A 14,527-nucleotide genomic window follows, 5' to 3' on the forward strand; every position below is an offset into this window, starting at 1 on the left:
ACTCTCTCATGTTACACATGAGTAAACTGAGGTGATGTCACTTGTCCAAAGTCACACACAGATAGACTAGCAGAGCTGGGCTGGTCCTCAGGTCCCCTGATGTCTCCAGGTGAATGTACTGTGCAACATGGACTTGGCCGCGCAGCAGTGGATGCAGCCACATAGAATGACCCCTGCTCAGCACTGTGAACAGGCTGTAATTTCTCTAGCATTGCAGGTTGGTCAGGGGCAGCTGGGAGCCCTCAAGCTTGGGGACATGTTGTTCTCTAAGAAGCTTCTATAGCACTAAGTAAAACACTGGCTTCAGTCCCACACAGTGAGAAAACTCAAGGATTCCAGATAGTTTTAATCTCCATCAAAGCTCCCCATTGTTGCTGCCAGTGGGGATTTTTCCTCTTCTGTCTTCAACTTCCAGCTTGGTCCCTGCTTCTCCGTCCTTGTTCCTGTCATAATCATGGTGACATCAACACCCTGGGGATGACCATCCAGAGCCCCAGCGTCTCACTTTACTGATCTTATTACTTCCAATGTTCATGTTGTCTGTCCTCCTAAGCCTTGACTCTTGTATCATGAATAATGTCACTACATCTTGGTTTCAAGCTTCGTTTCTGACCACCCCTATCCTAGATGTCTAGGCCACTGACTCTAGAACCCTCACTGCTACAACTCTTTTTTCACTATAGCATATTCCTTTCTGCACTGCTTTCGTTGCTCATTAGGCCCCAATTCATATCCTTCTAATTTATATCTTTCATTTTCAAATACCCTCACCTCCTTGCCCTTCCTATCTTGTGCGATACTCAAGTGACAAAACTTCAGACTGTGGTTAAACCCAACCATACACCTTCTCTGAGCCATACCTGAGCAACTTACGTGGCCAGAGAAGATGACACACCTGGGTGGGTGAGCAGGCTCACCTCAAACAGGCCATCAAAACTTAAAGAAACACTCAGGGATCTGGGTAATCTGATGACATTTTCTAAGTAAATTTGCTCCCTTTTTGGCTTCATATTTCCTTCTCTGTCCTCAAGTGCATCCTCTCTGTCAGCTCATCACTTTGCCTTATATTCAGAAAAAGTAGGTGCAATCAGGCTCTCATTTTCTTCTACTGAATCCCCCAGGCTCCCTGCATCTACACCCATATTCTCTCTCGCCTGCTGCTAAAGTGGAAATGTCCCCTTCACTTTTGAAGGTAGGTCGGTGAACACATGTCTGAGTACCCTCCCCTCCTGGATTTTGGACAGCTTTACCTCTATAGGTCTCCTTTCTTCTCCAGAAATGTCAAGTCTCCCTTTCTGGTTCATCATTTCCATCAGTAAACAAATATGCTATGGAATCGCCACCCCAAAAATATCTCTTATCCTAAAAACAAATCCCCTCCTTGTTTGGCATTCTGTGTCTAGCTGCCTTTCCATTTCTATGCTGTTTTCAAAGAAAAACTTGCAAAACTGTAAACTCTACTTTCTCACCTTAGTCTTTGACTCAGTTACTCTTTCTTATTCAATCAAATACATTTCCCACCCTGTAACCTTCTTCTAAAAGAAAGAATGGTCATCTTCCAGGTTGCCGTACTCTTTTCTTCCTTTCTCATTGGCCACTCATCCCAGTTTCCTTCGCTGGTACCTTTTCTACTGGATTCTAAATGGTGAAGGATCAGAGGGCTCATTCTCTGAGCTGTCTTCCTAGGTCAGCTTATCACTTTAAATACCGTCTGTAAGCTTATGTCTCCAAAAGGCTATCTCCAGGCTTGACCTCTTGCCTGAACTCCAGGTATGTTTACACTTAGATAACATCCATACTTAGCTCATTTAAATGACAGTGTACTCGATATTCCACGCCCCCCCCCCCTCACAAACCTGTCCCTTTTACCCATATCTTCTCTGTCTTGGGAAATGTTACAACAATCTACCACATGTTCAGCCGCATGTTCAGGGGTTTTTCTTGATTCTTTTCTTTCTGCTATCTTGTCCAAGTCATCGGCAAGTTCTACTTTACTCTTAACTATATTACAAATCTGCCCTCTTTTCTCTACTTCTATCACTATCACCATCGCTTCCCTGGAACACTGCAATGTTTTCTTAACTGGTGTCTTGGCTTTTACTTTTGTCTCTCTACAATCCATCTTCCCACTCAGTGACCAGAGTGATCTTTCAAAATGCAAATCAGGCCATGTGACTTCTGTGCTGGAAACACGCCACACCCCTGCTTATTTCTTTCACAGTAATTCCCACGCCTGCGATTTCCTCGATTATTTGTTTTCTTGTCTGTTGTCTGTCTCCCCCAACTAGAATATAAGCTCAGGGGCAGAGGCCTGTCTAATTCACCATTGTGCCTAACACATAGTGGACAATCATCACACTTTTTTGGATAAATTAATAAACACTTTTCTGGGTGGAAGTCTTATAATTTAATCTTGGGTCCTGGACAGTTTCTCATGGTCAGCAGAATCTCTGTATGTTAGAAAGATGAGATGTGCTTTAAATAAGCACCAATCCTGGTGGAAGACAGGGCACTGGAAGAACTCTATCTCTGTAGAACCTTTTATTGCCCTCAGAAACTGAAAGCCCCTATATATAGGCCATCCATTAAAGATTCATGAGCTCCCGCCGTGTGCATCAGAGCTGTGGAAATCGGAGACTTCCATCATGCTGGATACTTTGACATTTGTTCCTAATCAGCGAATGCACATACTTTATTACCTTTTGAGAGAAGCATGACCAGGGTGACATTCCAGAAGCATCAGAGGCTTCCCCTTAGAGCAGGGATTATGCTTTGCTCTCTAATGCAAAAAAACATACACAGGCCACTTTGGCTGCATATACACTGACTTGAGTCCCTTCCCCATGTTGCTGCAGGCATCGTAGCTGCTCACTGTCCTTTCTTTCTTTATTTTACTTAATCCTTGAGTAGGAGAGAGGTCTACAGCATTTTTCCTGCAGCCATGAGACTTTTTAGTCACAAGAACTATTAGAGGGAATAAGAGTGAAGGGAATGAGTCTGAAATAATGCCATCATTTGACATTTTACAGAAATTCTGCTCAGATTTATTATTAGAGAGCCTATGTTCAAGAAAAGGCACACTTCTATGTATGGTGAAAATATGGTTGTACTTTCTCTAATAAACAGGATACGGAATTTTATTTAAGGTTTACCAGTCTACTTCTAAATGGACCTTAGGCAGCTTACAAAGAAATCAGTACAAAAGATGGCTGGGGGAACACGGACAAAGACCACATAAGCAGGGCTGCTCCACCCTGGGAGCACAGGATACGAATATGCTTCTGGGTAACTTTAAAAGATGTCAGTTCTTAGGCTGCACCTAGAGATTCTGGTTTAATTGGCCTAGGGTGAAGTCTGGGCCTCAGTGGGTTATTTTTAAAGCTCTCTAGTGACACTAATGTGCTTCCAGTGGCAGAACGCTGGCCCAGAGGAAGCAGGGTTATATTTCTTACGTCCCAGTGATGAACCATTGAGCACAACTGGACAGTGACTTTGCCTATTCATTTTCTGACATCTATGACAAAAGGGAAACATGCCATGCCACACCAATTTCATTTTCTGCTAGAAGGCTGCAAGTTGGTCCGCAGAGATAAGACTTTCTCTTTTCCTGGAGACCCCAAGCTCAAACATGAATTTATCACATGGATCCTGTTCTATAGAGTCAGTAATATAATGGGCATGCCATCAACTCTGGTTTTTGTGGGAAGTGTCTTAATTAAATTTCATTGCTCATTTGCTGGATTGCACTAAACAAATGAAATGTGCAATTCTAGCAAACCAGGTAAGAAAGAATTTCTTGTATTTCTGTGTTTCAATGGGAAATGTTTTTATCTCAAGCCTCTCAGGGGAAACTCTGTTCCAAATGGGAGGTTCCTCTTGGAGGACTGGTCACTGCAGATGCTTCCAAACCATTGACCACTCCCAGGCATTGATAGCATTCCACCTCTCCACCCTCTTGACTCACTCCCACGAAGGAATCCCAGAAGAAAGGGGACCATGGAGAGCCTACTGCCCACTCCATGAAATCCCTTCCTAACTGCTCTTTCCTTTACATGCTCCAGGCCTGTCCTGTCTAAAACAGCAGCCACAGGCCACATGTGGCTACCTAAATTTAAATTACTTAAATTTGAGTAAAATTAGAAATCCAGACCCTCAAGTCACATTTGCCTTATTTCAAGTGCTCCACGGCCACTTGTGGTAAGTGCTGCCATAATGAACAGAACAGGGCTCCAGTATTTCTAGTACTGCAGAAAACTCTGTTACACAGTGCTGCTCTGGACCTACAGTATCCCCGTCAAAGTCACAGAAGAAACATGGACTGGGAGGTAAAGAGTAAAAGATCAAATGCCTATGTATAATCCACTACCTCCTGGAAAAAAGAGAAATCATGGTGTGTTCATAGACCTTAGTTTCTTCATCTGTATAATGGGCATGCTCTCTCCCTTTTCTCTTGGCTTCAATATATTTAAAAGCTGCAGAAAAGGGAGACTTGCATTCCTAAGACAAATGTACCATGTACATAGAACATGTTATTATTGTTGTTCATTTTAACAATGTGAAGTATTTACAAACAGCCCCAGAAACCAGGCCCAGGAGAAAAAATTACTGAGAGTGAGTGAGCAAGCACACAAGAGTTCTGCATTTGATATTCTAAAACAGACAGAGATTCCCAGGGGTATTCCATTCTCAAGTGACCATATCTCTGTCTTGCCCCTCTCTTTGCGATCACACACTTGGATGGGCTCACATTACACACACACACACACACACACACACACACTCAGTGCATGAGTGTGTGTGTATGTATGTATGTGTGTGAGCACACATGCATATAAACTAAGGGCCTCAGGAGTTCGGGGGTCACAGTGGAGGGTGCGTAAATCAAAGGCAAGTCACAGAGCCAGCTCCGAGCAAGGAGAAAAGCCCACCTCCACCAGTTGGAGCTGGGCAGGCCCTGACAGCCTATGTGATGAAGAACCTTTCACAGCAGCGGCAGCTTTTTACAGGTTCTATTAACCTGTAAAAGGGCAACGGAAAACCATTAACTTCCCAATGGCCTTGGTGACAGTGTGTTGCAATTACCTTCTCAGCATTCTGCAAGTCAGGCATGAGCATCCAGTCCCGGAGATGTCCTGTGTGTACTACCTACTAGCTTCAATTGGGCTGTAACAGTGGGTAGAGAATGCACCAGGGCACCCCAACCCAGGACCTAAGCTGCTTCCCAAAATCCTTGGGAGGGCTGTGTGGGGAACAATGAAAGTGAAGCCTGCTTGTGCCTCCTCCCCATAAGACCGCCACCTAGCCAGGACCACCCCAGAAAACCCATGCCTGGAGGAGGCCTGGTCATCTGTCAGCTAACAGCGCATCCCTGTTTTCTTTCCTTTTTGATAATTTGATTTTATTAGAGAGTTAGAGACTTGCAGAGGGGAGAAAGTAGGTGGAGGAAGAAGGGAATGCTGACAGCAGAAGGCTTTGCAATCTCTCCTCACATTGTTGACATGTTGAAGAAAGCATAATTACCCACGAAAAGCACCTGGAGGGAAAAACTTCAAAATAAAACAGATTGCACTGAGAATGCTCCATCAGTCCCGCTTTGTTTGAGTGAGTGGTTAAGACACAGCGAGTGAGGGGATTGCTTATGTTCAAGTCCTGGCCTCATAGCTGACTCCTTTCTTGCCCCCTCACTTGCTGCCACAAGGGTACGGTGCACATCATACCATAAAGCATTCAGAAGAAAACACTCTGGAGGCACTCTTTTTAAAATATTGCGCCACCTGGCAGCCAAAGTATTGACTGCGCTGTGGGGAGTCCCGCCCAGACCTGGTTAGACAGGAATGGGAGAAGAGCGGCCCTTAGATGGGACTAGGTATCTCTCCAGGGTAAACTCAGGGAGCAAGAAGGACCAGGAGCCTGAGGCAGAGGTTCCCACTACACTGGCCTCTTGAGTAACTCAAGTCAGAGTAGCATAGCAGGCCTCAAATCCCCTGGAGCAAAACCTTCCTTCCAGGGTTGGGACCAGGGCAAGTTGAGTGAGGCCCTCAGGGTGCAAAATTTAAGGAAATGCCAGTTCTCGGGGTCAAGGCTGCACTACATCTGCACCACCCAGAGAGGTGGAGCTGCCCCAGGCACATGTGGATGATTCTGAGAGCCAGCGACTCTTGACATTTTACGCCCCAAATGCCTCACTGGAGCCGTGGTCCTGCTTCTTTTAGACCCTAGGCTCCCAGGAGCCTTGCTATGCAGAATGGTTCTCAATCAACTGCAGCATCACCTAAGTCAAGGCCACACTACATCTGCACCACCCAGAGAGGTGGAGCTGCCCCAGGCACATGTGGATGATTCTGAGAGCCAGCGACTCTTGACATTTTACGCCCCAAATGCCTCACTGGAGTCGTGGTCCTGCTTCTTTTAGACCCTAGGCTCCCAGGAGCCTTGCTATGCAGAATGGTTCTCAATCAACTGCAGCATCACCTAGGAGCTTGTTAGAACTTATTAGAAATGCAGTACCTCAGTTCCATTCCAGACCTACTGAGTAAAAATCTGCATATTAACAAGAGATTGGATGATTCATATGCACAAAATTAAGGTTTGAGAGCTGGCAGAGCCAAAGAATGGCAGAAATTACAGGCTCATCTAGCGTTTGCTATCTCTCGGCCTTGGTTGTGCTAGGGGTGGGGGAGGGTGACTGATATTGGTGGGAGTAACTTGGGTTCCCCAAGTCTCTTCAGCCATTTGAAGCTCATAAATCCATTATCAGCTTCCAGAGGGACATCATATTGATTATATTAAAAGAAATGGTTTTTGGCTGTTTATTAAATATTTAACAAAGCTATGTTGTACTTAAATGGAGGAAGAACCACCCTCTAAGGTCCATTCAGTACTAAGAGTCTATTTAATATTACATCATGTAATAAATATCAACAAATATTTACATGGTGTCTCAAATGTATCCAGAACTTGAAGGAATAATATCAGGCCCATGCCCACATTCCCACTCCATCCACAACCAAGAGATGTGAAGAATGGCAATGAGCAAGTTATTAATATTAGGAAGTCAAGAGATTGCAAGAAATCCACCTTTACTCAGCATTTTATCTAATGGAGCCTTACTTAGAGGCGGGTGATGTTAGGGAAGTACTAAGTGGGAAGAAGGTGCTGGAGACTATAAGAAGACTGGCTGGGATGTTCAGGGTTATGCTTAATAACTCTTTAAAATATATCCGAATGAATTTCATTCCATTAAAAGCAACATGACTTAATAACCACGTTAATCACCAGTTCAAGTTAACCAGGACACACAATGCTTAGAGCCTCCCACAAGCAGGTTCTGGGACTCAAACCCTATAAAACCTCAAGATACTCCAATGACCCTCAGGGTCACCTTAGAGGGGAGAAGTGAGTTCTGAACAAGTGCGACTATACTATTTTAACCATTCTAATGGGCCAAGGCAAGTGTGTTAACTAGTCCCAGATGATCAAGTGCCTACAGGTCACAATTCTTAAACAAGGTAAGTGACTGGACAAAGTTTACACAGTAAAAAAAAAAAAAATTTTTTTCCACTGTCCCCACAGAATTAAATATAATTCTTATTTCAAATATGGAAGACCATAGGATATATATTAACAACAAAAAATAGACTGCTCAATCAGCTATGAAAAACAGTCTGGGGTAAACAAAATGTGATATATTCACACAATGAAATATTATTGAGCTTTATAAAGGAAGGAAATTCTGACGTATGCTACATGAATGAACCTTGAGGACACTCTGCTGAGTGAAGTAAGCTAGTCACAAAAGGACAAATTCTATATCATTCCACTTATATAAGGTACCTAGAGTAGTCAAATTCATAGAGACAGAAAGTAGAACAGTAGTTGCTGGGGGCTGGGGGGAGCGGGGAATGGGGAGCCATTGTTTAATGGGGACAGAGCTTCAGTTTTCCATGATGAAAAGACTTCTGGATATGGATGGTGGTGATAATGTTTGCATAACAATGTGAATGCAGTTCATGCTACTGAGCTAGACACTAAAAAATGGTTAAGTGTTACTTTTATATGTATTTTACCACAATTAAAAAAACCAGGTCTATTGAAATTAAGAAAAACACAGTCTGGACTAATATCAAATATAAGGCTAGAATTGGTTAAAAAATTTTTTTACATAGCTACTCTTAAAGGCCTGGATATGAAGCCTGACTCTGACTTTATTCAAATAAAACCAAGAATGGAGAGAATACAAAAATATACACACACAGACACATGTGTGTACACGTGTGTACTTGTGTGTGTGTGCATGTGCATGAGATAGGCTTGGAGCTACCCTCTGTAGGATGTAAGATGAATAAATGAAAATCTCTGCAGATCCACAAAGCACCTTAGATCCCACCCAGTGCTGCCAACCTAAATGTGCAGAAGTCACATGTGAAAGGATAATTATGTAATTGCAGAGTGTGTACAATCTGGACTTTCTGGAGGAAAAAGCTGGGGAACAAATTCCTCATTGCCCTCCAGATGCTCTGTGATTCACCTGGGACACTGAATCCCAAGGCCTTACTGTCTCTGAGCCTTAGAGCTGGAGCTGCCACTCTCGATTACTACGGGCTGGCAGTAATTCCTGGAGAGGCCATGCGGGCTTCTTGCTCTGGGAGCTGATCCACTCTCTCAGCTGACTCCCTCTCTTTCCTCCAGATGGGACACAGAGTGGGCCAGAGTCACAGGCTCAGAGAATGTTTGTCCTCTAAGGGAGTCTGCAGTGGGGACTGGGTCTCATAGTGAGTGATCCGTGACCATCAGGATACACAGGGTTTGCCCAGCTTCACAAGACAGCCCAGAGATCCACTTTTAGGGCAGAACATTGGAAAGCTTCCAACATTTTATTCCTTCTCAGATATGCCCAGTTATTAACATTTCAGAGGCTAAAAAACAGTGTTGGGTTTTTTTTTCATTGGTATTCTTGTATTCAGCAGAGTAAATCATCTAACTTCTATAAACACATTTTCTCTCATAGATTTTTTTTTTTTTTAGGTGAGGCAACCCTTGGTTGACCTCACATATTGCAAGGACCTTGTCAGCTTACAATCCCTTATTTTTTATTTTTTATGCCTACAGTACCTGGTCTTCCTAGGTGATCTCCCATCCAAGTACTAACCAGGCCCCCGACCCTGCTTAGCTTCCGAGATCAGATGGGATCGGGCTTGTTCAAGGTAGCATGGCCATAGACTCTCTCATAGATTTCAAGAAAACATTTTTATTTTAGGTAAAAAAAAAAAAGTAGACCATAATAATTTTTCTTTTAGTCTGAATTTATATCATGCAAAAAAAGAGTGTTACTTGAAAATGACCCAGTCTAATTCTTTCATTTGAAAGTTAAAGCTAAGGGAGGTAAACTGACTTGTTCCAGGTCACACAGAAAATTAGAGTTGAAGCTAGATCCCCTAGATTCCTCTGTACTTTCCCCACCATGACTAGTAATAAAATGTGAGACTTCAAGAAGATGTGTGATTATGCCATTAGGGTTTCCCTTTACACCTAGGCCACATGTCAGTAAATACTACATTATTCATTTTTTTTTTCTTGAGTTCAGACATTTTTCTGGATGCCCTCTGTAGTCTTTCTTTTTATAGAATTAGAGAACTCATGGAGGAGCCGTATCTGGCACATGCCTCCCTTATATTAATCCCAAGGGAAAGTTCAGGCTCTAATAGTTAAGGTTCCAAGATATTAACAGGAAGGCTCTGAACAAAGTCACAGTATTATCTTTTGTCTCTGTGAACATGAAGTACCTGCCAGAATGAGTACTGGGGAGCACTACACACCCAGGCTGGAGACTGCGACGAAGTCGCCACTCATAGCCATTCCCTTGCCCAATGACCAGGGTTTGGGATTCCTGGTTTCATAGAGGATTTCTGAACCACTCCTAGCTTCAGACAGGCAATTTAGGGGAGAGTCTGGTCACTGAAATGCTGGCTATCTCAAGAGAACATGGCAGGGTTTGAAGACTGAGGTGTATGCTCACTCCAAGAGGGAATAAACGCATGTCTATCTCTTGCCATAGGCCTTTCTCCAAAGTCCACCCAATTGTGGGGCCCAAAGCCCCACAATTTAGAGAAAATTCTAAATTTCTTTTTCTAAAGGGTCTTCCCTTGAAAGTTAAGAAAAAGTTTTACAGATACAGATGGGAAAGAAGAGCAGAACACAGGACTCGTGGGGGAGACTGCACTGCCTGACAGCCCAGAAAAGTTTCCAGAGTGTGTGTATGTATACTAACTTGACCTTCCCAGGTACACTACAAACTCACAGCTCACTCATTTGTGTAAACATGTCCAGTGTAGAGTGTAGTTCTTTGTACACAATAGGTGACTAATAACTGTTACTTAAGGAACTGATTATATATTATGGTGGCATTTGTTATTCTCCTAACTAAGTAGTTCTAATTATTCAACTTCTGTCTTCATTTGGTTCCCCCCACTCTGCCACCCCCCGGAAGCTGACCTTGAGATAAGTAGTTTATTTGGGGTGTGGTCCCAGGAAGCAGCAGTGAAGGAGTGAGGAATTGAGACAGGGGAGGAAAGGAAGCCAATACAGGGTGTAGTCATGAGCTTGTGACCTCAGTGAACAATAAGGACTTAATTCCACCAGGGACACTTTGAGAGACAATGCTGAACCTCTTCTGAATTGTTCCACGAAAAGGCAGGGAAGCTCGTATTTATCTACCAGCCTCTACATCACTGGCTCAAGATTACTCCTGGGGCATTAATTCCCAAGCATCTTTGGCTTACTCTGTGTTCAGGCTGAGTACACTGTCATGCCCAGAAAACAAACAACATGAGGGAAAGCAATGCAAAAATCTGTTGGTTATTAATCAACCCACCAATAACCCAATACTGTACCAGGTTCTATGTAAAATAAAAAAGAACTCGAGAATCTTAAGAGTAGCTGACATGTTTGATGCCCAGCCTAGTCTCCAACTCTCCCCTCCTTCCTTTGCTCTGATGATGAGTTCTCGTCTCATATAGCCAGGTGTTCAGTAACCAATAATGGTGCTGCCAGTCTACTTGCAAATACATGACTCAGGAATGGCATCAAATATGAAGAGGAAGTCTCCAAGATGGGCATTAAAATACTTCCTTGTTGGTAGAAAGAGACTGCAAGAGACAGGGAGGGAAGAAGAGAGGGAGCTCTGAGAGCCATACTATCACCTACACTCTATTCATACACATTCTTAGCCATGCCAGATCATACTAACATTAACAAAACCAGGTGATACAGCATTCTCTACAGAAACTACTCTTTAGCCAGAGTTCACCTTTCTGCACATGTGTAGTGGTCATGGTAATGTATGTGTGGGACTTTACACTTACTCCAATTAAATTTCATCTCTCTGTCTGTAGGCTATGGATATACCCTAGAATCTTGGTTCTTCGTTACACTTTGTGGTTCTTAGGATAACCCTTGGGCCTCTTGCAAATGTGATAATTATGCCTCGTATGTCTTCACTGAAATTCTTTATGGCTTGACTTTTCTAATTCATTATCATTTGTAAAAATGTACTTGCTGGGGTCAAGTGCAGACATGCCATTATAGAGGATCCCGCCCCCCAACTCCAGGAAATTAATCACATTTTAAAGTAGTTCTTCAACCAACTACTAACATACCAGCTGTATCTCATCCATATCCAGTTATCTGTCTGGCCTCCAATGAATTCATAACAGATTCTGCAAATCTTATGTTGAAATCAAGACCATTTCTATCTATCTCATAGTTCTGAATTACCAGGTTGAAAATCCGATCATAAAACAGGAAATGAATGACTAGTGCAAAAGATATCCTTAACAAACCTTAAATCCATCATGGACCAGGAGCTTAGAAATTGAGGCCCGCAAAACATTGATGCGTCTCACCCTCACTTGTCCAATGAGTCAGCAACTTAGATGGTCGTGAAGCAAGTAAGACCAGCTGCCCCGCACCATGGGTCTATAAATATTCAATTACATCAAACCTGTCTCTAAATCCCTGGTTTAGAGCACACTTCTTAATCCCCAGCATCTCTTGGTGATATCTCTTGGTAATGTCACCAAGCTGGCCAGATTTCTGCAAGGAATAATTCATTAAAATTTGGAATAATTCATTAAAATTTATAAGTGGCAACTTGTAAAATGGAAAATGGCCCTGTCAGCAGTGTTGGCTACCTTTTGCCCAAATGCTTGCAGTAAACAAAAACTTTAGGTATATTTTTAGCCTTTTTTAAGGCAGACACGGCAGCCTGGGAATATTCCCAGCCCCTAAAAGCCCTCTACTGGGCATCTGTGTTTTGATATCCCCTGGTTCTATCAGTGGGCAGGGCCTGCAGGTGACCAGGGAGCAGTCTCAAATGGGTGTGAGAGCATGCAAGGGTCCTGCATAGAGGAAAGGTGGGGTTGGGGCACAAAGAGGGCCAAAGCATGTGGAAAGGGAACACAAGAAGACTGAGAGCATCTATAGCAAAAGTTGCAAACCTGCTTCAATCAGAACCTGAATACTCAATACCTCTGTCTCCAGGTTCCTCTGCTCCACTGTAAACTAGACTCCTCCAACCACTCCTCATATCTCTTTGGATACTTGGTAACTTTTAGATTGAGACCAGAAGCCAAGGACCTCCATAACTTGGTCGAACTCCCAAAGGACTCCAGTGGTTGACAGTGTGTTCCCTGTGTGCATCAACCTATTCTCCTCTCCAAAGGGCCAGCTCAGGGTGTGTGATCAAACAGATCTCCTCACGGTCCCTCAGTGATGCCCTATGGAAAGGCAGAGCTTAATGCTCTCAGCAGGCCCTCTCACAGGAGGGTCAACTGCTGTCTGGTTATTTCCCCACCCCACCGAGCACCTCAGTCTTCCCCAGAGTAACCCATCACTCTCAATATTCTCCCATTTTCTCTAATGATCCTCCTCCCCTACCTCCCCCTCAAACGTGCGCGCACACACACACACACACACACACACACGCATTCACGCACGCACACATGCATGCATGCATACACACCTCAGGCCCCACATTAGCTACTTGCTTTTTATTTTTTAAACTTTACGTGGACAGGTTCTGACGACAGTGAACACAGGACAAAAATACAGCTGGGGGCCAGATGGCCAGATAGTAAGTTTTAATGTGAACCGTTGATAAATAATAACTCCCTTGGAAAATTCTAACCCTGTTCTTTAAAAAGTATGCCATCTCTTCCTCTTGGCATCTCAAATGTGGTCTGTGGCTTAAATAGAACTACAACATTTGTGGAGTAAGCCCCGAGCATCTTATCTCTCACATGCAATGCTTCCCTGAGTGGATTTGGGTTTCTTTGAATTATGTTCTTACATTGTGATGCGATGTGGTCTGGGCTCCTGAAAATAGCCACACAGAAAACCCTATGTTATAACATGTGGATAGACTGAGGCATGTCAGGAAGAGCATGTCAGGAGGGAGGCTCTTGGTAAATCTTTCCTTCTCTCCCTTTATTGGAACTGAAAAGCCCATTCTAGCACTGCTAAAAGCGTTAAAAAAAAAAAGAGACAAAATTTGATTTTTTATAGCCTGAGATCTGTGATTCCAGCTGCACAACAAAGACCATGTGGTTTACTCCTGGGGCAGGTGTTCAGGGAAGAGGGAAATAGCACCAGAAAGGGATGGAGTCAGTAAGAAAGCAGTTGAAAGTTATTTAACAACAGCTGAAAATATAACCTCCCTGATGACCTTGAGAACCTCCCAGTTCTACATGCATTTGCAGCCATCATTCAAAATGCCTCTACCACAGAAAGCTGCTGGCTAACCTTTAATTTACTCTTGCAAAAGCAGAGGAATTACACAAGTGACCTCTTCACTGTGCCACACAGTTGAGTTGTCATCAGCAATAAAGAAGGCAAAGAGCTGGCTCTGCTCAGAGGGCTACAGAGGCTCAGCACAACTGATGAATAGACCAAGTACACACCCATTGACAAGATGACCTGTTGGGGCCAGACATAGTAACAGGAAGCCCCCAGAGATGTAAGACATTGAGTAAGGTCAGGGCAGCCATACACATTTGTGTAGGATATGTAGTACACAAGGGTGAAGGGGCAAGAAGTACTCTGGTCAAGCAAGCTAAAGGAAGGGGTATTTTAAAAAATATATTTTCTTTTTCCTTTAATTGTTCGGTAAATGTCATTGAAGTATTATATACATATAAGAAAAGTACATGAATCACAAGTTCTAGGTTTTATGAATTGTCAAACTGAACACACCCATGTAATCAGTACCTGAGTCAAGAACTAGAACATGAGTGGGACACTAGAAGTACCCCTCTAAAAGACACCCTAAAAAAATTGAACCAAGGTGCCATCTATTCACTAAGCCAGGGCCCACAAAGCTGTGACCAGCATAAGGGGCACCTTTGCACATTTTTCAAGTCTCCAAAAAGCATTCCGTGGGCTAATGGTATCCCAGAAAAGGTTGCCACTATCTCTTAAAACTTACCATATGGTGAGGGGACGGACACATATAGATATAACCATATGATGCAAA

The 14,527-nt window shown here is 43.3% G+C and overlaps 1 protein-coding gene and 1 pseudogene across 1 annotated transcript in view; both read right to left on the minus strand.

Moving 5' to 3' along the window:
* Window positions 1-14,527, minus strand: part of SLC24A3 (solute carrier family 24 member 3) — a 457,276-nt gene that overhangs the window by 230,858 nt on the left and 211,891 nt on the right. The gene's annotated exons all lie outside the window — the stretch shown is intronic.
* Window positions 9,100-9,220, minus strand: LOC112471107 (annotated as a pseudogene).

This window comes from Pteropus alecto, unplaced genomic scaffold (assembly GCF_000325575.1).
Source record: "Pteropus alecto unplaced genomic scaffold, ASM32557v1 scaffold45, whole genome shotgun sequence".
Classification (NCBI taxonomy): domain Eukaryota; kingdom Metazoa; phylum Chordata; class Mammalia; order Chiroptera; family Pteropodidae; genus Pteropus; species Pteropus alecto.